The 27644-nt window shown below is 46.6% G+C and overlaps 1 protein-coding gene, 1 non-coding gene and 1 pseudogene across 5 annotated transcripts in view; 2 read left to right on the top strand and 1 right to left on the bottom strand.

Moving 5' to 3' along the window:
- Positions 1-18828, bottom strand: part of LOC105494414 (leucine zipper protein 1) — a 95212-nt gene extending 76384 nt beyond the window's left edge. For 2 of the 4 annotated variants that reach the window (XM_011762802.3, XM_011762805.3), the window contains exon 1: positions 18642-18828. The gene's annotated coding sequence lies outside the window, so the exon portion shown is untranslated. Of the gene's footprint in view, positions 1-9858; positions 9956-18641 lie in introns of those variants that run through there. The other 2 variants (XM_011762803.3, XM_011762806.3) reach the window with 2 other exon arrangements.
- On the top strand, positions 3843-3949 carry LOC139360506 (U6 spliceosomal RNA). The gene has a single exon (XR_011617904.1). It is a non-coding gene; the product is annotated as a U6 spliceosomal RNA (small nuclear RNA).
- On the top strand, positions 5104-5198 carry LOC112429098 (U6 spliceosomal RNA; annotated as a pseudogene).
- Positions 18829-27644: the final 8816 nt, after the last annotated feature.

The following is a 27644-nucleotide window of genomic DNA, read 5'->3' as shown; positions in this document are numbered from 1 at the left end:
ATTGCGCCATTGCACTCCGGTCTGGGTGAGAAGAGCAAGACTCTGTCTCAAAAAAAAAAAAGATGGGTTAGGGGCCAGGTGTGGTGGCTCATGCCTGTAATCCCAGCACTTTGGGAGGCCGAGGTGGGCAGATGACTTGAGGTCAGGAGTTCAAGACTAGCCTGGCCAACATGGTAAATGAAACACCGTCTCTACTAAAAATACAAAAATTCACCAGGTGTGGTGGCAGGCACCTATAATCCCAGCTATTCAGGGGGCTGAGGCTGGAGAAGCCCTTACACTCGGGAGATAGAGGTTGCAGTCAGCTGAGATGACAGAGAAAGACTCCATCTCAAAAAAAAAAAAAAAGAGATGGGTTGGGGGTAAGAGAAGGAGTAATCTCAGTTTAGCTTATCACATTCTGTTCTAATCATTTTGACTACAGTTTACCAGAGACTTCAAAATTTGATTACTGTTCCCCTATCAAAGATAAAACTCTAGCATAGAAGTAATTCATGCCAAAGATGTCAGTAACTGGCATTCTTTAAAAAAATCTCAATCTGACCCTCAACAGCTTGTGACACTGGATATCTAGCTTCTGTGTGTACCAGTTTCTCATCTGTAATAAACTATATACTTACTTCACGGGTGTAGTGAAGAATACATGAGATTATGTGCTTGAAACATGATAGGTACTCAATAAATATTTGTTGAGTGAATGAATAAATAAACCAATGTATGAAAAATGCTTAGGATAGTGTCTGTCACATAGCCAATGGCTAACAATATCAATACCATGCCAGGCGTGGTGGCTCATGCCTGTAATCCCAACACTTTGGGAGGCTGAGGAGGGAGGATTACTTGAGGTCAGGAGTTCGAGACCAGTCTGGCTAAAATGATGAAACCCCGTCTCTACTAAAAATACAAAAATTAGCCAGGCACGCTGGCATGCGCCTGTAGTTCCAGCTACTCGGGAGGCTGAGGCAGAAGAATCGCTTGAACCCAAGAGGTGGAGGTTGCAGTGAGCCAAGATCACGCCACTGCACTCCAGCATGGGCGTTAAGAGTGAAATTCCGTCTCAAAAAACAAAAACAAACCAATTATTACATTACCCTATAATCTTCTGACACAGTTTCATCAGAAAAGCCAAAATAATCACTGATTTAAAATACACAGTAGGTACCTCCTAAAAAATAATTTACATTTACCACTTAATTTGAAATATGTACTGAGTTAAATCAATTCAGTTGCTACTAATTAAATTTGCATTTCTGCTTTTAACACAAGAGGAAGAATAACTACTGAGAGAGCTAACCCACAGATCAGACAAAGCAGCTTTAAGCAGATTTAATTGGCTCAAGATTTTCACTGTTGACATCAAAATAAAATGTTAGTCAACAGAAAATTCAAATAAAGTACTACCTAGTGTCTTGTTTCTGTTAGTAACTCCAATCTGAGAACATTAAACAAGCACTGATGAAGCACTTTTAAGGAATTCTGCATAGTTAATTCTACGCCAGTGGCAAGTTCCAAAGGAGTATCTGCTTTGTGGCATTAGGACTGGACTCCTGTACTTTCACACCCTAATATTCTCTATATCGCCTGAAGCAGTTGGTGCACTCCCGGCCTTTAGATTAGAGAAAACACTAAGCAGGATTCTAATAAAAAGAATCCATGTTAATAAGCTTAAGAAATTAAAATTGCTACCTATACATAAATATCATTGGTCATCAAAAACTCTACTAAGGACCTACTATGTGCCAGTGAAAACAACTGAGGAGGGCATTAGCTAAAACAAATAGCTTCTAATTGAGAAGCTTCCAGTCAAATTAGGTAATTAAGATATTAATAGAAACTGGTCAAGTTAACAAAAAACATGAGGGGTACTGGCATTACAAGCTACAAGACTTTTGAGAAAATAAGAAACCTTTGATACAACTAGGTAAAATAAGATATGTGATAGTGTGATTTTCCATGAACATGAGGTGGTATTGGCAATAAATGCTATAAAATTTTAGAGAAGAGAGATTAACTGTTGCAAAGCCATGATAGACTTCAAAGAGGGAGAACTGACCTGAGTCTTGAGGGGTGGAAAAGATTTAAATAGTTAAACAGCGTAAGAGAAAAGGACAAAAGATAACGGGAACAAAGGTGCTGAATTGGGAATATGGCCATTAAATATTTATTAAATACCTATTCTACGTCAGTCATTGTGTTACGCACTAGATATACACTGGAGAACAAAACAGATGAGTTCTCTGCTTTCATGGAATCTAGCAGGGAAGACATAACAATCATGCACACAGATATATAATCATAAATTGCAATAGGTGCTATGAAAGGAGGCAACAGAAGCCAGTAATGTGGAATAATGGGAAAGGACTAGCAAGACGCGATGATGAGGAAAAGTACCCCTGATATTTATACATAAGCTCAGGCATGAAGGCAGCCATGCAAAGAGCAGGGGAAAGAAGTGTTCAAGGAAGACAGAGCCATGCATACAAAGGCCCTTTAGAAAACAGCTCATTGAGTTTAAAAATAAGGCCAGTGGCTTACGCCTGTAATCTCAGCTACTCTGGAGGCCAAAGGACAGCTTGAGGCCAGGAGTTTGAGACCAGACTGAGCAATGGTGAGACTCCATCTCTAAAAATTAAATAAATAAGAATAAAAATAAGAAGTTAGCGTAACAGAAGCATAACAGGCAATGAGACTGGCATAAGATGGCAATTGTCTACCCGAAAAGTAGGCAGGAGTCAGGCTATACAGGACATCATAGGTCAAAATAAAGAGCTGAAATGGCCAGGTGCGGTGGCTCACGCCTGTAATCCCAGCACTTTGGGAGGCCGAGGTGAGTGGATCAAGAGGTCAGGAGTTCATGGCCAGCCTGGCCAATGTCATATGGTGAAACCCCGTCTCTACTAAAAAGACAAAAATTGTCTTTTTAGTGTGGTGGCAGGAGCCTGTAATCCCAGCTACTTGGGAGACTGACGCAGAGAACTGCTTGAACCCAGGAGGGAGAGGCTGCAGTGAGCCGAAATCACGCCACTGCACTGCACTCCAACCCGGGCGACAGAGCAAGACTGTCTCAAAAAAAAAAAAAAAAAAAAAAAAGAGCTGAAATTTGAATTTTATTCCAAATCTAAAAGAAAACCACTAAAAATTTTTGCACGCTCACGTTAGTTTTAAATAAAAGGAGCCAGACCACAAAGAATACATACAATATGATTCAATCTTTACAAAAGTACAAAAAAAGAGCAAAATAATCTATGCCGTCAGAAGTCAGGACGGTGATTACCCTGGGAAGCAGAGGGGAGACAGGAACTGAAAGGGAACTGGGTAGGGGCTTCTAGGTACTGGTAACGCTGTTTCTTGATCTAGATCTAGTTGCTGCTTACATGGGTATATTCAGTTTGCAGGGAAAAAAAAAACATCAAATTCCACTTTTACGTGCATTTTTCTGTATATGTTATTATATACTTCAATAATAAAGTTTCTAATAATGTAATATACTTTTTTTTTTTTGAGACGGAGTCTCGCTCAGTCGCCCAGGCTGGAGTGCAATTATGGAGTACAGTGGCACGATCTCTGCTCACTGCAAGCTCCACCTGCCATGTTCACGCCATTCTCCTGCCTCAGCCTCCCGCTGAGACTACAGGCGCCTGCCACCATGCCTGGCTAATTTTTTGTATTTTTAGTAGAGACGGGGTTTCACCATGTTAGCCAGGATGGTCTCAATCTCCTGACCTCGTGATTCACCCGCCTCAGCCTCCCAAAGTGCTGGGATTACAGGCATGAGCCACTGTGCCCAGCCCATAATATACATTTTTAAAATATTATTTTGTCCAGATAAAAACAGGAATAGAGTGCTCACTTTCGCAACACAAATACTAAAATTGGAATGGTACTGGGAAGATTAGTATGTGCCCTACACAAGGATGACATGCTAATTCACAAAGCATTCCATATTTTTAATTTTTTTTGTAAAAATAAAGAAACAGGTACAAAGGGGCACATGCAAATACGGCAGGTCTTGAATGAAAGATTACCCTGGTAGAAGCTTTCAGAGGGGTAATTCAAATAGCCAGTGATACAAAGTACCATGTTTATAAAAAATAAGGCCAGGTGTGGTGGCTCACACCTATAATCCCAGCACTTTTGGAGGCCAAGGCAGGTGGATCACGAGGTCAGGAGTTCGAGATCAGACTGGCCAACATGGTAAAACCCTGTCTCTACTAAAAATACAATAATCAGCTGGGTGTGGTGGTGGGCACCTGTAATCCCAGCTACTCGGGAGGTTGAGGCAGGAGAATCGTTTGAACCCAGGAGGCAGAAGTTGCAGTGAGCTGAGATCGCACCACTGCACTCCAGCCTGGGTGACAGGGTAAGACTGTCTCAAAAAAAAAAAAAAGAATAAATGTTGGGGCCAGGTATCACTCATGCTTGTAATCCCAACACTCTGGGAGGCCAAGGTGGGAGGATCGCTTGAGCCCAGGAGTTCAAGACCAGCCTGGAAACAAAGTGAAACCGTGTCCCTACCAAAAAAAAAAAAAAGTTTCTTAATTAGCTGGGCATGGTGGTGCACTTTTAGTCCCAGCTCATCAGGAAGCTGAGGAAGGAGAACTGCCTCAGCCCAGGAGTTCAAGGCTGCAGTGAGCTACGACTGCTGCTATACTCCAGATCGGGAGAAACAGTGAGAGTCTGTCTCTTAAAAAAAAAAAAAGAAAGAGAAAAAAAAAAAAAGAAATGCTGGGTCTGGGCAGGAAGTTGTGCAATACTAAAGGATTAACTATAAATTCCTTAGAACATAAGGAGGAATCTCCAGAAATTAAGAAAGTCATAGATGACAACAGCAATGCCTAAAAAGGTTAGCAATGCTTGTTATGTTACGGCTCATATTTTAATATGGTATTTTCAAGCTCTTCCCTTGACCCTCCACTCCCATACAACAAAGAGTGTAATGACACAGATTCCAAACCTGAGCATCAATCACACCTGAGCTTGAATCAATGGTCTGCCCCTCACTTGCTCTGGCAGTTAACTGCTCTGAGCTCAATTCCCTCATTTATAAAATAAGGATAATAACCACCTCATAGAGTTATTATTTTCTCAAAGGTGAACAGAGTAGTACTTCTGCAGTACAAATACTAAAACTGGAACAATACAGAAAAGATTAGCACGTCCTCTGATCAAGGAGTGAACATTATTATAGTCACCCCTTTGAGCAGATCTAAAGGGTTATTTTAATTATCATTTCCTAACGGCATATGGAGGACCAATGGTGGATGTAACAAGAATTCCTTTGCTTCGGGCAGAGCAAAAAAAAGTTTCCATTCTCAGACAAATTCATGGGTGAGAGAGGGGTTTATAAAACAGTCACCATACAGAAACAGAATGAATAAAGACAAAATCAAAAAATAAAGAGAAGGTAGAAGTGGGGCTTCTTCTAGAAGCTCATTAGCAGAGGTTCCAGGCATTTTCTAAGACAGAGACAGAGACTTGAGCTAAAGCATGCTGAGAGAAGTTCAGTGACTTGAGAAATTATGCAAAGGAAGAAACAATCTTCCCCACAAGCCACAATTGCTACCTAATGTATTCTTCCCTTTGTGGAATATTACTTAAAACAAGTTAGACATCAACACTAAGGATATTCTGTCATAGGTGGAAGAGCAAGGCCTTCAACCACTTTACACCATCCCCACCCTTAAGTATTATTTGAACAACCATAATTTGTTAAGCACTTCTTAAGCACAGCCAAAGATGTTAAGTTTTATATTTCAGGAGCTACCATTTCAAAAGAAAAAAAATAAAAAGTTCAACTCCTTAAATCTTTTGGTAACTTTTTCCCAAAATGTATCCTCTGTCTTAAAAGTAACTAAAATCTACTTCCTCCTGAATTTATCTTTCCCCTAATCCAATAAATGTCTCTCCCTCTTATTCTTCCCATTTACCTCACCATTAAATACCTAAGGTTTTCCTATTTCCTCCCAAGTTGGCACATTAACACTCTAATATTCATTCTGACCTCACAGTATTGAATCTGAGCATAGAAACCTCAACATTTCCAGGGATAAATCTGCTACGCAATTCCTAAAAGACAACACACAGTTTAAAAAAATAAACGCAGTGGTGGTAATTATACAACTGTATACATTTGTCAAAGCTCATCAAATTGTACACTTAAAATTGGTGAATTTTATGGTATGTAAATTATACCTCAATAAAGCTTTTTAAAAAAAAAAATGCATTCAGGGCAGGGCATATTGGCTCATGCCTGTAACCCCAGCACTTTGGGAGGCTGACACTGGAGGATTCCCAGAACCCAGGAGTTCCAGGAGACCAGCCTGGGAAACACAGGGAAACCTCATCTCTATAAATTAAAAAAAAAAAAAGTTAGCTAGGCATGGTGGCACGCACCTGTGGTCCCAGCTTCTCAGAAGGCTAAGGTGGGAAACTCACTGGAGCCCAGGCAGTTGAGGTTGCAGTGAGACATCATCACACCACTGCACTCCAAAAAAAAAAGAATACATTCATTACATTCATTCACTCATTCATCAAATATTTGCTGTGCATCTATTATATGCATCAAAGTTTATACCACATCTTTCAGCCTGGACTATCCGGGTCCTACCTGTAGTGTGCTTTACTCATAAGTTGATACTGTCCCTGAAAGCTGTATTACATGAAAAATGGTTCTGTTTCTGACAATGTTACCTTAATGATGGCCGCTTTACACTGGAAGGGCCATTAGCTATCCATCAACTTCCATTACATAAATGAAATATATGATCACTTAGGTACTCTCCATTTTAACAGAAATGCTTCCATCATAAGAAATAAGCAAGCACCTAGCGGCATATAGTACATACCACTACTACAGCCTTGTATGTCTGTCTTTTTACAAAAAAAAAAAAAAAGCACACTTCAAGTGCATATTGACAACACTGCTGAAACAAAAGGCAGTATTATTGGAGAACAGACCTAATTGACTTATTCTAGGGCCCACAGTCACCCAGTGGCTGAGTCAAAGGCCAAAAAACTAGGTCTCATGATTCCAAAGGCAGTGTGCACAGTGGAGAGACAACCACAGACCTGAGAAACAGACCTGGGTTTGAATTCCAGCGCCATTTCTTACTAGTTGTGTGTGTGAACTTGGGACAGTCACTTTACTTTCTGACCTTTGGCTTGTTCATCTATAAAACAGGGATGCTGACCCGGAGCAGTGGCTCATGCTTGTAATCCCAGCACTTTGGGCGGCCAAGGCGGGCAGATCACTTGAGGTCAGGAGTTCAAAACCAGCCTGGTCAACATGGTGAAACCTCATCTCCACTAAAAACACAAAAGTTAACCGGGCATGGTGGCACGCACCTGTATTCCCAGCTACTCGGGAGGCTGAGGCAGGAGAATAGCTTGAACGTGAGAGGCAGAGGTTGGAGTGAGCCGAGATCGCACCACTGCACTACAGCCTGGGTGACAGAGCACTCCGTCTCAAAAAAAAAAACAAAAAACAAAAAAACAAAAAAAAAACAACAGTACTTTGGGAGGCCAAGACGGGTGGATCACGAGGTCAGGAGATCGAGACCATCCTGGCTAACACGGTGAAAGCCCATCTCTACTAAAAAAATACAAAAAACTAGCCGGGCGGGTTGGGGAGAGCCTATAGTCCCAGCTACTCGGGAGGCTGAGGCAGGAGAATGGTGTAAACTCGGGAAGCGGAGCTTGCAGTGAGCTGAGATCCGGCCACTACACTCCAGCCTGGGCGACAGAGCGAGACTCCATCTCAAAACAAAACAAAAAAAGGGATGCTAACTACCACCTCACAAAATTATTGGGAAGACTGCCTAAGATCTATACCACCTAGCATAATTACCGGGCACAGAATAGGCAACTAAACAACATTAGTTCCTTTTCTTGATCTTAAATTATTTAAGATTAAGAAAACACCTCATAATCAAGGAAGGCTAATTAACAATCCGTATTATTAATCACTGGCCAACAGAGAACCAGTGTTTGCTGCCTTCTTCATCCTCCAACCCATTCCCTTCCCAGCTCACTACTTCCAGTTTTTCAAACTTTAGTTACTATGTTTAGAAAAGTGATTTAATTTTAGAAACCTGGAAAATTCTTCTAGAAGTAAATTCTTCTAGGAGTAAATTGAGCAAAACCTTAATCTGCCCCCAGGGGAATTCTGAGCAAAACAATTATTTCTGACAAGAGAAGAATTTTCTATGGGGGTAATTCAATTTATCCACATGCATACTACCAAAGTTGCAAAGTGACAGAAGGCAATCTGGAACATACTGTCCAGATTCCCAAAAAAGAAATGTCCTCCTAAAAATCCAAACCCCTCCCTAATTTGAGGTAGTCAGATCTTACTAGGTGATTTGAATTCTCTGAAACCAGTACAGCTCCTTAGGCCAGAACAGCAGCCGTTTGTAAAAGAAATACCCTGACCAAACCCCACCCCTCAAAACATCCCCAAAAGGCAGGGAGGTCCAGAGAGTATCTTCTCCTCCAACGACACATAAGGCACCAGGGGCTCCGCAGCGCAATCCTTCCCCCAAGGTCATTCAAGTCAGTGAAGGTGCGACGGCGGAGCTGCAGGCACTCTCTGGCCTTCTGGAAATCACATTGCAGGGGTTTTGGGGGTGCCTACTCTCTTCCCCTCTCCCACCCGCAAGGGTGAGCACTGGCCTCGGCATTTCCGAAACAAGCCACAACAAGCTCTGCAGTGTTAGGAAAGGGGTTGACGCGATGAAGAAACAGATGCTCCAAAGCAAGATAGTCTTTCTCGGATCGCAGAGGCTCCTCCAAGGTTATGCACAAAAACCGCAGCCACCTCCAAGAGCTCTAAACGGGGCTCCGAAGCTCCAGCGCGGCCGCTCCGGGACGCCGGCTTCCCTGCAGGCAGGCTCCGCAGTCAGAGGCCACCGGCCCCAGAAACCGCACTTCATTCCTGCGCTCCGGGAAGCCATGGCTCCTACCCCGCCCGGGCAGCTGGGCGGGGGCCGGGGGTGCGCGGGGAGGCGGGCCCCGCGCTGCGGAAAGTTCACCGCGGCGGGCGGGGGGAGGCCCCGGCCCCGCTCGCCGGCGTCCCCCTGCAGATTCCACCATTAATTAGTCCTAAGGACTGTCTACTGGCAACTTAAACAAAGCGAATGCCTCGAATTCCTTCCCGGCCCAGCGGTCTGGCTGCGAGACCAGCAGAGCGCCCGGGACGTGGGCCGGCGCGGCCGACAGCTGCGGCTGCCGCAAGACCCCTCCCCGCCCGCCCCGCGCCCCGCGCCCGCAGCTGGCCCCGCACGCCGGACCGACTGGCTCCCAAACCGCCCTCCTCCTCCTCCTGCTGGAGCTCCCGGGCCCTTCCTGTCTGATCACTTCCTTCCTCCGGTGCCCGCCGGGCCCCGCGCAGCCCCCTCCCGGCCGCCTCGCCGCCCCCCACCCCAATCCGGACCGCGCCCCTCCCCCAACCCCAAACTCGACCCCCGAAACTCTTCGCCGCCCCCTCGAAAATGTCTCCTCCGCGTCTCTGCCCCAAACATTTCTCCTCCGAGTCTCGCTCCCACCAAGAAGTCTCCTCATGAACCTTCCCTCCCCCTCCCGAGGAAAAATCTCAGAGTCTCTTCCTCCAACTCCACAAACATGTGCCGGGTCTCGCCCCAAAAGGTCTCCTCCTGAGCCCTTCCTCCAAAATCCACTCCAACTCTCCTCCAACTCCACACCCCCATCCCTCCCCGGCTGCGCCCGCGGTTTCTTCTGCCCCGTGGCCGCGGGTGCCCCGACCTCACCGGGGACCGGCCCCCCACCCCCGCCGCCCTCCGCTCCCCGCGCCCGTCCCGGTCCCCCGCGCCGCGCTCCCGCCGCCGCCTCACGGACCCTCACCTCGGCGGCCCCGGACAGCGATACCGCCCGCGGAGGGCTCCGGCGCTCAGCTCCCAGCGACCGGCGCCGCCTCTGGCTCCGCGGGACTGACAATGATGGGCGGGGCCAAGTGGTGACGTCAGCGGTCTGGAAGGCGGGGTCTTTGTGATGGGCGGGATTGGTCTGCAGGCCCCGCCCCCTCCGTCCTTTTTTTCTCTTCCCAGGACTTAGGCTCCACCAAGTTTTTATTGCCTCCCTAGCTAGGTCCTGTGGTGGGCGCCCTGGGAAATCGAAATGGAAGACAAGACTTCCCGATTTCAGGAGGGACACTTTCGGCCCACGTGGTGGCTCACGTCTGTAATCCCAGAATTTTGGGAGGCTGAGGCGGACGGATCGCTTAAACTCAGAAGTTCGAGACCAGCCTGGGCAACATGGCGAAACCCCATCTCTACAAAAAAATACAAAAATTAGCCGGGCGTGGTGGCGCGCGCCTGTAGGCTAAAGTCGGAGGATCGCTTGAGCCCGGGGAGGTAGAGGCTACAGTGAGCCGTGATCGTGCCACTGCACTCCAGCGTGGGTGACAGAGTGAGACCCTGTCTCAAAAGAAAAAAAAAAAAGCGGGGCACTCTGAAGGGTTGTGAGGATTAAATGAGATAATCAATGGAAAGGTGCTTAGCCTAGAACCTGATATGGAATAATCACTCAACAAATGCTATTTCTATTACTCCGCAAACGCAGAGAAGGAACTCAGCTCAGACTCAGGAGGCATGGGTTCCAGTTCCCCGTTCTGCTCTTCATTCGTTGTGTGACGCTAGACAAGTACTTTCCTATCTATGTTCCCGACTTTCATCTTCTTTAAAATGGGAGGGGGGAATAACCACATGATCTCAAAATCCCCTCCGATACTTCTGACATACTTCCTTTAAGTCTACTATCTAAAAAGCACCTAGGGCCCTGAGAAGTCAGGAGGAAGGCTTTGAAGACAGCCCAAGACCCACACCCAGCAGAGTACAGGACACAGCCAGAGACTGCTCTCGCTGCCGATGCCCTCCCACACGCTGGCACACAGCAACATTCACAAGCCAGGGCACAGATGGGCTGAGGGCTGCTTCCTCTCTGACTACAGCAGCATGGTTGGTCTCTTGAGACATCGCTTGTGTAAGCTCTTTATTGCCTATGGAATAAAGGCCAAAGCCCTGGCCTGGTATGATCACTTCCTACCTTTACACACGCTCGCGCACACACACACACACACACAAAGTTTATCCAGACTTCTCTTAGCACACCCACTGCTTTCCCACATTTGACCCTTTGCTCAAGCTCTTCCCCTGCTGTCTCACCTCCCAGCTTCTCCCAGCCAGAAGGCAATCCTCCCTGTTCTGAATACCCAATAACATTGTGTTTAACCCTCACGTGGGCATGAACACTACAACTTATAACGAACTGACCTCCCATTTGTTTCTTAGCACTCCCTGGAGGTCAGAACCCACACATGTTTGTGGGGCTGAAGCTCTGATGCCAGAAAACCCTGGGATCATATGTTCTGGGGTCATACTGGCTGTCTCTGAGCCTATCTTCTCATTTGTAAAATGGGGATAATAATGTAGTCTTGTGGTGTTTGTTTTTAAATTACCTAACATACTTTCTGGAAAGCATCAGGCACAGTGTTCCACAATCAATATGATTGTCATTCTTATTTTCTTTCTTTTTTTTTTTTTTGAGATGAATTTTCTCTCTTGTCATCCAGGCTGGAGTGCAGTGGCGCGATCTCAGTTCACTGCAACCTCCGCCTTCCAGGTTCAAGAGATTCTCCTGCCTCAGCCTCCCAATTAGCTGGGATTACTGGCACTTGCCACCACACCTGGCTCATTTTTGTATTTTTAGTAGAGACGGTGTTTCACCATGTTGGCTATGCTGGTCTCAAGCTCCTGACCTCAGGTGATCCACTCACCTCAGCCTCCTGAAGTGCTGGGATTACAGATGTGAGCCACCACGCCCGGCCCCTGTAGTTCTTATTTTCAATAGTATTATATTGACCAGGCGCGGTGGCTCATGCCTGCAATCCCAGCACTTTGGGAGGATCACTTGGGTCCAGGTGGGTGGATCACTTGAGTCCAAGAGTTTGAGACCAGCCTGGACAACATGGCAAAACCCCGTTTTTACAAAAAATACAAAAATTAGCCGGGCCTGGTGGTGCCCATGCAGTCTCAGCTACTCAGGAGGCTGCGGTGGGAGGATCCCTTGAACCTGGGAGGTGGAGGTTGCAATGAGCCATGATAATGCCACCGCACTCCAGCCTGGGCGACAGATCGAGACCCTGTCTCAAAAATATATATAATTATTGTATGTTATATATATTATATATATATATAAAATTACTATCATCGGTATTATTTCTAGTTCGTAACACCACACAGCACCTCGTTACAATCCACTAAATCATTTCACGTGGAAGACTTTAGGGTTTTGAGAAAGGAAGAGGCTTGCTGAAAGTGGCCCTGCAAAGCATTCCCATTGGAACAGAGACCAGCACTGCAGTCTGCAGACCCCAGATGGATTCTGCAGTCACATCTGATGCCCCAGGGCATCTCTGTCATTCAGCATGCCTCCAAGCTGGGGTCAGCGTGGGGTTCTCTCTGAGAGTTCTTTGCAGCACAGCTGACCCATTTCTGCTTCGTGCCTTTCTCCACTCACCTTCTTTACAGAGACGTGGATCTGTGTTAAACTGCCCTTGGCATCTCTGCAGTCCTCTAGGAGAGCTGCAATGAGGCACTGGGCATTTCCAGAGCACTGGCCTGTGGGAGGAGGGGAAGAACTTTGGGGTTCTGATTAATTTCCTATGCTGCAGGCAGGCACATGGGTGTCCTGAAATGCCTGGCCTGGTCCTCAAAGGCCCCTAATAAATTATAGCTTATTTTTAGAAAAAATATTCAAAAACACCACTTCCTGTGAAAAGTAAGCATGGCCGTAAGATTGCTGGAGGCAAAGGAAGGGCCTTTACTGAGTTGCTCCTAAGGGCTAAAGCCGATTCCAAGTACTACAAACCCTTGGAAGGAAGAACCCAGGACATACCAGGGAGGTTCTGAAGAAAGAACTTTCTCCCCAGGACCCATGATCCCAGCAACCACTTATTCATTTATTCATAGCAAAACCTTTGGCACAGGAAAGATCAGGATTCAAAACCCAGCTCTGCCACTTACTAGTTATGTAATCTTGGGTTTTTAGGTCTCTGCACCTCAGTTTCTCATCTGCGAAATGGAAATAATAATACCACCTTTCTCACACAGTGCCTGTGAGGGTTAAACATCTGAAAGAGCTGCGTTCAGAGCTTGGCACCTAGTTCATGCCAGGATGTAGTGGTTGCTGTTACTATTTGAACATGTCCTCGTCCTCCCAGCAAGACTTCCCATATGCTGGACTCTGGACTGGAAGTAGGGCTAAATAATAGCCCTGCCCTCAAGAGGCTCCATATAGTAAAAGGAAAGGAATAGATTTGTATGATTAGGCAATAAAAGGTCTCTATTGGGCATTGTTAAGTGAAAAGAGTGAGAGTAAGATGCTGAATTACAAGTGTAGTAGGACCCTATAGTTATAATTTGTAATATATGCTTAGTATATGCATAGAAAAATATGGAGACTATAAAGAACTAAATAGGCCAGGCTCAGTGGCTCACACCTGTAATCCCAGTGCTTTGGGTGGCCAAGGTGAGATTACTTGAGACCAGGAGTTTGAGATCAGTCTGGGTGACAGAGGGAGACCCCTGTCTTTACAAACAAAAAAAAAATTTTTTTCTTTTTTTTTTTTTTTTTTTGAGACAGAGGTCTCCCTCTGTCGCTCAGGCTAGAGTGCAGTGGCACGATCTGGGCTCACTGCAACCTTCACCTCCCAGGTTCAAGCGATTCTCCTGCCTCAGCTTCCCGAGTAGCTGCGATTACAGGCATGACCCACCACGCCCGGGTAATTTTTGTATTTTTAGTAGAGACGGGGTTTCACCATGTTGCCCAGGCTGGTCTCAAATGCCTGGGCTCAAGCGATCCTTTAGCTTTGTCTTCCCAAAGTGCTGAGATTGCAAGCGTGAGCCACCACACCCAGCCAAAATTTTATTTTATTTTTATTTTTATTTTTTTGGAGACAGTCTCGCTCTGTTGCTCAGGCTAGAGTGCAGTGGTGAGATCTCAGCTCCGCCTCCCGTGTTCAAGCAATTCTGCCTCAGCCTCCTGAGTAGCTGGGATTACAGGCGTGCAACACCACACCCAGTTAATTTTTGTATTTTTAGTAGAGACAGGGTTTCACCATGTTGGTCAGGCTGGTCTCCAACTCCTGACCTTGTGATCCGCCCACCTCAGCCTCCCAAAGTGCTAGGATTACAGGTGTGAGCCACCGCCAGGCATGGTGGCTCACACCTGTAGTCCTAGTTACTCAGGAGGCTGAGGAGGGAAGATTGCTTGAGCCCAGGAGTTGGAGGCTGCAGTGAGCTATGATCTCTGCACTGCACTCCAGGCTGAGTGACAGAGAAAGACCCTGTCTCTAAAAAAATAAATAAATAAAAAAGAGCTAAATAGAGAAACTTCAGGTTTTTTTCTTTTGCTTTGCTGAGTTTCGTTTTGTTTCTGTTTTTGCTTTTTTTTTTTTTTTTTTTTTGAGATAGAATCTCACTTTGTCACCCAGGCTAGAGTGCCATGTCATGATCTCGGCTCACTACAAGTCCACTTCCCAGGCTCGAGTAATCCTCCTACCTCAGCATCCCATGTAGCTGGGATAACAGGTGCCCGCCGACACACACACCCAGCTAATATTTTTTTGTATTTTTGGTAGAGACGGAGTTTCGCCATGTTGCCCAGGGTGGTCTCCATCTCCTGAGCTCAAGTCATCCACCTGCCTTGGCCTCCCAAAGTACTGGGATTACACAGTGAGACACTGTGTCCAGCCTCCTTTGCTGTTCTGTCTGTGCATATAGTGAGAACTTTCAACAAAGACTTTGCTATAGAGGGGAAAGGGGGTAAAAACACAGCTACAAGGTATACCAGCAGTGGGCATCTGAGCCACCTGTGCATACTGCAATAGAAAGTTCCACAGATCCCATCTCCTTCTTCATGGGGTTCCAGGAAAGCCCATGCTGAGACAATTTTCCCTTCCTCCCCTGACCCAAGACCTTGGTTGCATTTGAACTTTCAATGCTACAAGCCAAAAGTAAGACACCTAATATAAGTCCCAGGAACCATGACAAGGCCAGGACAAAAAGACGTTTAAGCAGGCAGAATTTTTTTTTCTCCCTGTCTGTATTAGTTAGAATTCTCCAGAGAAACAGAACCAATAGGAGTATACATATCTATATATAAATATATATAATCTACTTATTATGAGAATTGGCTCACAAGATTATGGAAGCAGAGAAGTCCTACAGTCTGCCTTTTGAAAGCTGGAGAACCAGAAAAGATGGTGGTGCTAAGAATGGGGGTTTGTGGGCAGGGAAGTGCTGGTATAAGTCTTACGGTCCAAGGGTCTGAGAACCAGGAGCTCCAATGTCCAAGGGCAGGAGAAGATGGATGTTCCAGCTCAATGAGAGAGAGCAAATTTTCCTTCCTCCTCTTTTTTGTTCTGTTGAACCCTCAGTGAATTGGATCATGCCCACCTACACTGGTGGAGGCAATTTTCTCTACTCAATCTACCAATTCAAATATTAATCTCTCCTAGAAATATTCAGAAATAATGTTTTACCAGCTATCTGGGCATCCCTTAGCCCAGTCAAATTGACACGTAAATTCACCATCACACTGTCCTATGCCCCTTCCACACCTTCCAAAGAATCACAATATGTCAGCACCTTGTGTCTACCATGTCTAAACTTGCGCTTTCGTTTTCACTCATTATATCATTCTGCAATTTAATTTTTTACAAGGAGTAGTATTACTGTGTCATCAGAAAAAAGGCAGTAAAGATATACATAAAAAGAAAGCTAACCAAGCTGGAGTTGGCTCACTTTTGTTGGTTTGCAAACAATAAATGATTACCCAGTATGATTGAGGCCAGTGCAAAGTCTGCCAAGAATCATAGAAAGTGAGACTAGGAAGGAATAAAATCGCCCTCAATCCTCCTATCATCCCTCTAATGGCATGATTTTAAGTTCTCTCTATTCCTTTGCTCCCTCATGTTTCAGGGTAACCATTACTACATGTATTTCATTCACTCACTCATTCATTCATTCATTCATTCATTCCACAAACATTTATAGATCCTGTATTCTGAACCAAGAGTCATGCTGGGTAGTTTACATATACTACCTCTTACAGGTTATAGGGGTCATTATTGCTAGTATATTGCATATACTATCTCTTAAAGGTTATAGGGGGTCATTATTGCTGCTATCTTGCAGACTGGGAACAAGGCTCAGACAGGTAAAGTCACTTACTGGTCACACATCTAGTAGGATCTAAACCAAGACATGTGCAACATCAAAGCCCAAGTCCAGGAGGAAATGGGCTGTATTCCAAAGCAAATAAGCTATGCACTCAGGCAGCCATTATTGGTTGGGTGGCTTTGGGCAAGTCATTGAACTCTTCTCTGCAGTAGTTTTGCCACCTCTGCAGAATAAGTGTATACCCAGCTATTGCATGTAAGCTAAGTGCTTTGTAAATCGTAACACATAATACAAAGGAAAGGCATCTCAGCTCTTCAGGGACTAGGTCTCACTCATCTTTGGATCTTTTGGTGCTTTCCCTGCTAGTGTTTGCCTCGATTAGTGTTCATCCCCCATTAGCGCATTTAGGACGGTTTTCCTCGTTTGCATCTTATTTCCCCCTCCAGCCTGGGACTTCCTCAACAGCAGGAATGATGCTTATTAATTTCTGATCCCTTTCTGCCCCTAGTACAGTGTCCGGCCTGCATCCCTCCATTCCTTTGCACTTTTATTTATTTCATAAGAAATGGCGGAGTGCCTAACAGGTGCCAGGCACTACACAGACTGTAATACAGCAAAAGCCCCAAGTTTCCTGGACTGGAGGAGTGGAGAAACAGGATAACATTAAACACAATTACTTAATAACAATTACATTAAGTGCTGCAAAAAATCAGGCGAGATGCCAGAAGGGATTGGGGGATGCGGGGTGGGGACCTAACTCAATTGAGGAGCCAGAGAAGGCTTCCTAGAGGAGGTGGCCTGGAGGCTCAGAGAGGGTAAGGAACATGCTCAAGGTCACACAGCTGGTAAGTGGGAAATTGGGATTTTAACCCAGGAATGCCTGAGTCCAAAGCCCATACTCTACTAGAAAACACTGTCTTTTATTTCCTCCACTTTTTACTTCCTTGACTTTTTTTTTTTTAGATGCAGTCTTGCTCTGTCGCCCAGGCTGGAGTGCAGTGGTGTGATCTCGGCTCACTGCAACCTCCACCTCCTGGGTTCCAGTGATTTTCGTACCTCAGCCTCCCGAGCAGCCGGGATTATAGGCGTGTGCCACTCCACCCAGTTAATTTTTATATTTTTAGTGGAGATGGGGTTTCACCATGTTGGCCAGGCTGGTCTCAAACTCCTGACCTCAAACGATCTGCCCATCTCAGCCTCCCCAAAAGTGCTGGAATTACAGGCGTGAGCCACCACGGCCCGGCCCCCTACTTCCTTGACTTTTATTTTTGAGAAAGGAGTAAGGCCTGTTCAAATGAATGCACTAAAGCAATATTTTTTCCCAGCTTTTGGGGATAACAGATTCTTTTGAGAATCTGGTGAAATCCATGAAACCTCTCTCCAGAATTCCACCTATACAGACAGACCCACAAAATCTTGCATACAATTTCAGGGAGTTCATAGCTATCCTGAGGCCCAGGTTTAGAACTCATTCCATGGAGGACCACCAGACCTTATAGTAAAATTGTCAGAACCGCAGAAAGAGACACCAGGACCCCATAAAGAGCTCAAATCCCCAGAGAGATCTCAAGATCCTATAGAAAGAGTCTCAAGATCCAGTAGAAAGATCTGGGATCCTGTAGAGGCCCCCAAGTTGCTACAGAGTAACAGCTGGGGCTTTGCAGAAATATTCTCAAGAGGTTATAGACATAGAGGAACCTCAACCTCTCATGAAGCTGGAGTCCTCATAGCGGGCTTGGAGAGCTATAATTTTGGGGATTTTTCGATTTTTGAGACAATGTCTGACCTCTATCGCCCAGGCTGCAATGCAATGACACAATCACCCCTCACCACAGCCTCAAACTCCTGGGCTCAAGCAATCCTCCTGTCTCAGCCTCCAAAGTAGCTGGGACCAGAAGCATGTGCCACCATGTCCAGCTAATTTTTAAATTTTCTGTAAGGATGAGGGGTCTCACTATGTTTCCCAGGCTGGTCTCGAACTCCTGGAATCAAGAGATCCTCCCACCTCGGCCTCCCAAAGCGGTGGGATTACAGGCGTGAGTCACCATACCCTGCGGAGAGCTATAATTCTTGACCCTTGTTGGATCACTGACACCTTTGGAACTTCGAAGAAAAATACAACACACACAACATGTTACACAAGGAGTTCACAGACCTCTGAGGGGCCATCGGTAGCCCCTGGGTACAGAACTCCGGTTCTTGAGGTGCTGCAAGAATGTAACCCCCGCCCTCCAAACACCTCAAAAACCTGGAGCAGAACCACAGACGCGAGGCACAAACTTTAGGATGAAACAGACCCCGAGTCGCATCCCGGCCCTGCCGTTTACCAGCCATGACCTTGAACACTCACCTAGAAACCCTCAGGCCTCAGCATCTCACCACCCAAAAGAGAGGGCTGGACGCCCTTCCCTCCCCACCCCGGCCCCCACGGCGTGCGCTCCGTACCCGGTGGGGCGCTGACGCTTGACAGGACTCAGCCTCTCTCCCCTCCTGCGCCAGTGAGCCATGAATCCGGCTGCAGCACTTGGTGAAATACAAATGGGCCGACTGCACCAGGCGTGCGGGAGGCGGGGGAGGGGGCCGGCGCGTTCGCCGTTTGCCGCAGTGACAGCTCCGCGCAGCCGGCCGGCCGCGGGTCTGGGAAGCCGCCGGTGCCGGGCGCGCTCTCGCCTTTCCCACCCACCAGGCAGGGCGTTCCCGCCAGCCGGCTTCCTGCAGCCGAGGGCCGGGGAGGAGGGACGGCGCTGAGGGGCCGCAGGGCCTGGCAGGCCTGGTTCCTGGCTTTCTCTCCGCGTTTCCTGAGCAGGACCGGCCGGGGGATGGGACCCAGAGCAAACCTCCTTCCCCAGGAGCGCAGCCAGGAAATCGCGTCCTTATTAATCAGGTTCCTCCTCTGCGCGCCGAACGGGGCTGGTTTCCGTCCGCGATCGAGTGGGCATGGTGCGACCCACTTATCCCAGAAGGAAGCGGAGAGACGAAATGGCAGCTCCCGACCCCACGACACAGCAAGATTCCAACCCCGTGATGTCAGTGTTAACTCCATCCTACGGATGAGAAAGCTGAGGCTTTGAAGTGACTTATCCAAGGTCGTCATAAAAATATTACTACTAATAAAATAACGTGCTTACTACATACCAGCCACTGTGCTCCAGGTATATTTCGTCACTGGGTTCTTTAATCTATGAAGATAACTGTTGTTCCTAGTTCATAAATGAGGAAACAGAACCAGAGGCCAAGTGGCAGCTCCAGTGACGCACAGCTACGAAATAACAGAGCTAGGAATTAAACTCCAGCCTCCTGTTTCCAGAGCTCAGCCTTTCTCCATCCTGCTTCTGCATTTCAGTTGAGTAACCATGACCTTGTCTCATGTGTTTCTGGGTCCTCAGAGCCTTACCGAGAACTTGACACAAAGTAAGTGCTCAGAGGTGATTAAGGGAACCTTACATGGAAGTTCACACTTAGAAGGACTGATAGGAGGCATCTGTCCACGTGACCCCTTCTAGCGCCTTCCGCCAAGTGAAAATGTAGCCTCTCCTGAATACTCGCTATCATGATAAACTCTCCCCCTCCCCACACCCCATCCCATTCCCTTGTTGGACAAATACATTTGGTTTAAATGTAAATGCTCCCCCCCTTTTTTTTTTTTTTTGAGACGGAGTTTCGCCTTGTAGCCCAGGCTGGAGTGCAGTGGCACAATCTTGGCTCACTGCAACCTCCACCTCCTGGGTTCAAGCGATTCTCCTGCCTCAGCCTCCCAAGTAACTGGGATTACAGGCGTGTGCCACCACACCCAACTAATTTTGTATTTTTAGTAGAGACAGGATTTCATTGGTTGATAAGGCTGGTCTCGAACTCCTGACCTCAGGTGATCCACCCACCTCGGCCTCCAAAAGTGCTGGGATTACAGGTGCGAGCTACTGTGCCCGGCCTTAAATGCTCCTTTTTTTTTTTTTTTTTTTGTCCATGGTTTCTTGTAAACAAGGCCAGGCCATTTTCCTCCCTGTGGCCACATTACATATTGCATGGTATTCTTAGCCATTCTATAAGGTTAGACCGTTCAATAATTTTAAGTTCCTCATAAACTGGGACAAGGTCAGCTGTTCATCAAAGCTGTTCCCCTTCCAAATGTAGAGTTGTTTCTGAGAAAAGCAGCCAGACTACATTTTCCAGCACTCCTTGCTATTAGGAACATAACTAGTGTTCACCAGTGGGATATGGGCAGAGAACATGAATGCCATGTCCTGGCCAAAGTGGTGAAGAAGGATGTAGGCTTTCTCAAAGCTCTTTTCTCTCATCTGCCAATCAGATGTCAACACCAGGGGCCCCCTTGGAAGCTACACATTGGACAAGACAGAGCCTTAGTCAACCTGGGTCTCACTCATCACTTGACTGAGGGGGCCACACATTGAACTAATTTCTATTGTATTTAGGCATTGCGTTTTCAGGATTTATCTATCATAGCAGTTGGCATAACTAGTATGGGACTACCCTGGGCTCACGGTTGTATCCTCCACATGACAGAGGGCAGTACTGGTTACATGAAAGACGCTCAAAAGACATCTTCAACTGTGTCCAGCTGGCTCAACTGGTCAGAAGCCATATCTGTTCATCTGATGTCTTACGTCATATCTTTTCCAAAAAGGGTTTTGAGGTGGTTTCATTGCAGCCTCGAGACCATCTGACTGATAATTAAAGACCAAGAATTCGGGAGTGATAAAAGCCTGGATCAAAGGCCACTGGGGAAAAAGAAAAGAAAGATGAAAAACTGACTAATTAGGGTAGAAATGGTGGGCTGAGTTTTCTAAGGATAGTAACAGTAAAGAACGAACAAATCATGGCTCTGAGTTTTCCTGGCAGTCAAAGTCAAGAGGGAACCAGGATGAGTTACAAATTGTGTAGGAAGTAGTAAACATGTGATTGAATACACAGACCCTGGAGGCAAATTACGTTGTTTTGAAACCCAACTCTGCCACTTACTAGTCACATGACCTTACGCAGTTATTTAATTTCTCTGTGCTTCTGTTGCTTCTTCTGAAAAACAGGACAATATAATAATAAACCCCTTTCTTAGGGTCCCTGGAAGGATTAAATGACTTCAGGCATGTTTAGTTCTTTTTTTTGTTTCGTTTTGTTTTTTGAGATGGAGTCTCGCTCTGTCGCCCAGGCTGGAGAGCAGTGGTGCAATCTCAGCTCACTGCAACCTCTGCCTGCCAGGTTTAAACAATTCTCCTGCCTCAGCCTCCTGAGTAGCTGGGATTACAGGCCCCTGCTGCCACGCCTGGCTAATTTTTGTATTTTTAGTAGAGACAGGGTTTCACCATATTGGTCAGGCTGCTCTCGAACTCCTGACCTCAAGTGATTCACCTGCCTCAGCCTCCCAAAGTGCTGGGATTATAGGCATGAGCCACCGCACCCGGCCGCATATTTAGTTCTCATAACAGGCCTGTCACGTGGTAAATCCTATAGAAGAATTAGCTATTGCTGTGATATGGTTGGAAAAATCAGGCCAGTGAATTGGGAGAGACAAATTTTTCCCCGCATTAAATTCTCAGGGAATGTATTACACATGTGACCCTAATACAACAGATGGTTCCTTAATCAGAATTGCGCCCCGTGTCACATGGTTGTTTCTCTCTCTTTTTTTTTTTTTTTTTTTTGAGATGGAGTCTTGCTCTGTAGCCCAGGCTGGAGTGCAGTGGCGTGATCTCGGCTCACTCCAACCTCCACCTCCCAGGTTCAAGCGATTCTCCTGCCTCAGCCTCCCGAGTAGCTGGGACTACAGGCACCTGCCACCACGCCCAGCTAATTTTTGTATTTTTAGTAGAGACAGGGTTTCACCATTTTGGCCAGGGTGATCTTGAACTCCTGACCTCGTGATCCGCCCGCCTCGGCCTCCCAATGGTTGTTTCTCTTATTTTTGGTCCAGACAAACCTTGGCATTCTACTCACTGGGTAATTCTGGGGCAGGATACTAGGGTAACTTAAGGTTCTAGGGACCTTTCTGCTGACAGGCCAGGTAAGTTTAGTCACAAAGGCCGAAGGGGTTAGTGCCAGACAGACCCAGGAACGTTTGTTAACTTGTTCAAGCCTCAGTTTCTTCATCCACACAGTGAGGACAATAACACAAAAACTATATGAAAGGGTTGCTATAAAGATTACATGAAAGAATGTACATAAGGCCAGGCACGGTGGCTCACGCCTGTGATCCCAGCACTTCGGGAGACTGAGGCAGGTGGATCACCTGAGGTTGCGAGTTCGAGACCAGCCTGACCAACATGGAGAAACCCTGTCTCTACTAAAAATACAGAATTAGCCAGGTGTGGTGGCACATACCTGTAATCCTAGCTACTCAGGAGGCTGAGGAAGGAGAATTGCTTGAACCTGTGAGGTGGAGGTTGTGGTGAGCCAAGATTGCACCATTGCACTCCAGCTTGGGCAACAAAAGCAAAACTCCTTCTAAAAAAAAAAAGAAAAAGAAAAACAAGGATGGACATAAAACATTTATCACAATAACTAGTTTTATAGTTTTATAGGAGGACTTCAGTATACAACCACCCACAAAATGAAAAGGAAACCAGCAAAATAAAACAGAGGATATCACCTAGAACCCCTAGAAAAAGGAGAATAATTTTTAATGTTTCAAAAATTGGAACAGAGGCCAGGTGCAGTGGTCAATGCTTGCAATCCAACACTTTGGGAGGCCAAGGTGGGATGATTGCTTGAGCTCAGAAGTTTGAGACCAGCCTGGACAACAAAGTGAGACCTTATCTCCACAAAAAATTAAAAAATCAGCTGGGCACAGGAGGCTGAGGTGAGAGGATCACTTCGGCCTAGAAGGTCGAGGCCACACTGAGCTACGATTGTACCACTGCACTCCAGCCTGGTGACAGACCTAAATTCTGTCTCAAGAAATAAATAAATAAATAAATAAATAAATAAATAAATAAATAAATAAATAAAGGTGGAACAGAAATGGCACATCTCTCCCAGAGTGTGGTCCTGGGCTGTCCAAAGCATCATTTCTTTGCTTCTGGCTGGAATTCTCTTTGCCTAACTTAGTGTGGTATCAGCTCAGACTGGCCAGTTTTTGAAGCCACCCTGGCCTGGAGATGTGCTGCAAAGCCAGAATGACCACCCTGCCCCAGCAACAGACTGTCTTTGATGGGCTGAGAACCTGGAGCTTCCCTTATCAAGTGTTTCCTAGGCATCCAGTGCTGTGCTGAGTTTTACACACGTTCCCTTGTCTAGCCCCGGCAATAGTCTCAAGGCATGAGCCCTATTCCTAATCACATTTTACAGATGAGGAAACTGAGGTTCAGAAAGACAAAGTGGGCCAGGCACAGTGGCTCATGCCTGTAATCCTAGCATTTTGGGAGGCCAAAGCAGGTGAATCACTAAAGGTCAGGAGTTTGAGACAAACCTGGCCAACATAGCGAAACCTCGTTTCTACTGAAGAAAAAGTACAAAAATTAGCTGGGAGTGGTGGCATGCACCTTTAGTCCCAGCTACTCAGGAGGCTGAGGCACAAGAATTGCTTGAACCCAGGAGGTGGGTGTTGCAGTGATCCAAGATCTCACCACTGCACTCCAGCCTGGGTGAAAGAGTGAGACTCTGTCTGAAAAAAAAAAAAAAAAAAAGAAATAAAGAAAGAAAAAAGTGTAGGCCGGGCGCGGTGGCTCAAGCCTGTAATCCCAGCACTTTGGGAGGCCGAGATGGGCGGATCACAAGGTCAGGAGATCGAGACCATCCTGGCTAACATGGTGAAACCCCGTCTCTACTAAAAATACAAAAAAACTAGCCGGGCGAGGTGGCGGGCGCCTGTAGTCCCAGCTACTCGGGAGGCTGAGGCAGGAAAATGGCGTAAACCCGGGAGGCGGAGCTTGCAGTGAGCTGAGATCCGGCCACTGCACTCCAGCCTGGGTGACAGAGCGAGACTCCGTCTCAAAAAAAAAAAAAAAAAAAAAAAAAAAGAAAAAAGTAAGCAAGCCAAAGTGACCTGGCCACGACTACACAGTCAAGAAGAGGCAGAGCTGGGACCTGAACAAAATGTGTCTGGTGCCATTATGTGTTCCTAACCATTACATCGCACACTGCCTCTGCCCTCCAACCTGACTCAGAATCTCGCTTCTCTCATTAGCCAGCCTTTCTCTTCCTAGGTCGTCTGATTATATCGAAGATTTCCTTGGACACACCCGCTGCTGGGACCAACCACTCTTCCTCTCTGGCTGGGCAGCCCCTTACCCTGGAGGAGCTGACTCCTGGGCAAGCCAGACAAATTTCACTGGAGTGCCCCTTGGCCGATGAAAAGCTCTGAGTGGATGAAAAATCAGCCAGCAGTGTAATCTCCCCATTCTAGCCTGCAGCTCTTCTGGTTGGACTGTCTGCCTCCAGGCTCCCCCACCTCCATTCCTTGTTTTTGTTTTTTTGAGATGAAGTCTCGCTCTATCACCCAGGCTGGAGTGCAGTGGCATGATCTTGGCTCACTGCAACCTCCGCCTCCCTAGTTCAAGCGATTCTCCTGCCTCAGCCTCCTGAGTAGCTGCCATTACAGGTGCATGCCACCACACCCAGCTAATTTTTATATTTTTAGTAGAGATGGGGTTTCGCCATGTTGGCCAGGCTGGTCTCAAACTCCTGACCTCAAGTGATCCGCCCGCCTCAGCTTCCCAAAGTGCTAGTATTACAGGTGTGAGCCACCACACCCAGCCCATTCCTTCTTTTACACCCAGCTTGAGTGATTGCTTTCAACACTGGTCTAACTGTATCATTCCTTTGCTAAATAATCTTCAATAGCTCCCTGTTGCTCCCAGGATAAAGTTCAATGTAGAGAGCTTGGTCAAGTCCCCAAGGCCCAGCTTACTTTTCCAACTCTCTCTTTCTTCTCAGACACTCTAGACTCTCAGCATCCCCGAACTCTAGACTCTCAGCCCCCTGAATCATTCATCATTTTCAGCCTCAGACCCTTTGCACATCTGTGTGTCATGAGATATACAGAAGTATGGATGAGCTTCCACACGTATACTGGGCTGTGGAGCTGCTGGATTCCATTAGCCTCACTTTCTCTGTGTGGCAGCAAACACTTCCCACCTTCTTGCAGAAACTTCTCTGCTGGACTGGAGTTGACCATCAACTGTCTGGAAAAGGGACCTGTCAGGAAGAGGGCACCAGCAACTCTAACTCTGTGTAGAGCCCTGGGAAATACGGACCTTATCTTGTACCCAAATCTAAGGGTCAGAGGTTACCTGATGAGCTAGGTGTCAGGGAGTTCCCCGGCAGCAAAAGGAAGGTAGGTTTCCTACCTGGTCTGTGTGATGCCTGCATCCAGGCTCTTAGCCACTACTCCATGCTACCTCCTCGAATGAGGCAGAATTCACCTCTGTATATGTATAATGTACATGTATATGTATATATGTATAATGTATACAGTATAATGCTATCCTAGCCTTGACCTCCCAGGCTTAAGGGATTCTCCCACCTCAGCGTCCTGAGTAGCTGGGACTACAGGCATGCACCACCACACCCAGCTAGTTTTTGTGTTTTTTGTAGAGACAGAGTTTCACCGTGTTGCCCAGGCTGGTCTCAAGCTCCTTGACCTCAAAGGATCCACCCGCCTCGGCCTGCAAAGGCGCTGCAATTACAGGTGCGAGCCACCGGGCCAGGCTGGCTTTACTATTCCCCATTCACCGTTCCCCATTGCTAAGGAAAATTGGTCTGAAGAGGAAGGAGCCCACCAACCTTTGATTTCTGCACTTTTTCCTGGTGCTCCTGCGCCACCTGGTGGCCATACCTAAAATAAATTAGGATTTCTGAAGAACGCTCTGAGGAGGTCTGGGGTGGGTCTACTTAGCAAAATTCTCAACAGCAAACTTTTCATCCCAGTTCACATTTCTCTATAAGGCCTGGCCCAGGTCTGACCAGTGCCTGAGGTTATGAGAAAGGCAGAAGTGAATTCTGTCCCACCGAAGAATCTTGGGTCTGTCACTGCCCCTTTCTGGGCTGTTTCTTCATCTGTTAATAAAAAAGGCAGGAGGCCAGGTGCGTTGACTCACGCCTGTAATCCCAGCCACTTTGGGAGGCTGAAGCGGGTGGATCACCTGAAGTCAGGCGCTTGAGACCAGCCTAGCCAACATGGTGAAACCACATCTCTACTAAAAATACACAAATTAGCCGGGGCTGATGGGGAGCACCTGTAGTCCCAGCTACCTGGCAGGCTGAGGGAGGAGGATCACTTGAGCCCAGGAGGCAGAGGTTGTGGTGAGCTGAGATCACACTACTGCACTTCAACCTGGGTGGCAAAGTGAGACTCCATCTCAAAAAAATAAAAAGGCGGGCGAGGACTGGGCCCTACCAATTCTGACATTCTAGGATTCATGTCTAAAGTGACTCTGCCTCCTCCCTTAGCTCAGTGAGAAAAATGTAAGCTCCAGGAGGTCAGGGAAGTTGCTGGCTGTTCATTCTCTATCCTAAGTGCATGGGGTGGTGCTTTGTACATAGGAGATACTTTATTGGGTTTGGGGCTATATTAATAGAAGCACTGTGTGTACAGTGAGGGAGGTGATAGTCCTTCTGTCCATGTCTAGAGAACTGTGTTCCATTTTGGGATCAGAACTTTGACTGGAACATGTAGAAGTATAACTTATCCATAGGAAAATGAGCAAGATGATGGCTGGGGGGACGTCAAAATCACAATTTATGGAGAACAGTTGAAGGAGGCACTCTCTGACTCTGGTATAAAAAAGACTGAAGGGGTATAATGTGCCCACCTTCAAACATCTGAAAAGAGCATGTGGACTTTGAGAACTAGGAACCAGGGGCTGCCACTTCTGGGAGACAGATTTTTCTTTCCCCAAAACCAAGGGAAGCTTTCAGTCATAGCTGGATAAATAACAAATACACATTTGATCTCAGTCTGGCCGTAATGTGCTTTTAAGCTTGGTAAATTCCCTCACGACTTTGAACTTCAGTTTTCTCACATATAAAATGGGCATACTATGGAACATGCAGGAACATGCGGGCCTCCCAAAGTGCTGGGATTACAGACATGAGCCACCGCGCCTGGCCTAAGTTCTAAGTTTATCTTCAATTTGACTTTTTTTTTTTTTTTTAATGTTATGAGGGAATCATAGAAAGCATGTTTAAAGTGCCAAGTGGGCCAGGCATGGTGGCTCACGCCTGTAATCCCAGCACTTTTGGGGAGGTTGAGATGGGCCGATAATTTGAGGTTAGGAGTTCAAGACCAGCCTGGCCAATATGGTGAAATCGCATCTCTGCTTCCCAGGAGAATCACTTGAACCCGGGAAGTGGAGGTTGCAGAGAGTCAAGATTGTGCCATTGCCCTCCACCCTGGCAACAAGAGTGGAACTCTGTCTCAAAAATACATAAATAAATAATAATAATAATAAATAAAGTGCCGAGTGCAAGGCCTAGCGCCTGACTAGTCTTGGGTTA

Source organism: Macaca nemestrina, chromosome 1, assembly GCF_043159975.1.
Source record: "Macaca nemestrina isolate mMacNem1 chromosome 1, mMacNem.hap1, whole genome shotgun sequence".
In the NCBI taxonomy this organism is placed as follows: Eukaryota; Metazoa; Chordata; class Mammalia; order Primates; family Cercopithecidae; genus Macaca; species Macaca nemestrina.
The sequence above is the reverse complement of the archived record's forward strand: the minus strand, read 5'-3'. Positions and strand labels throughout refer to the sequence as shown.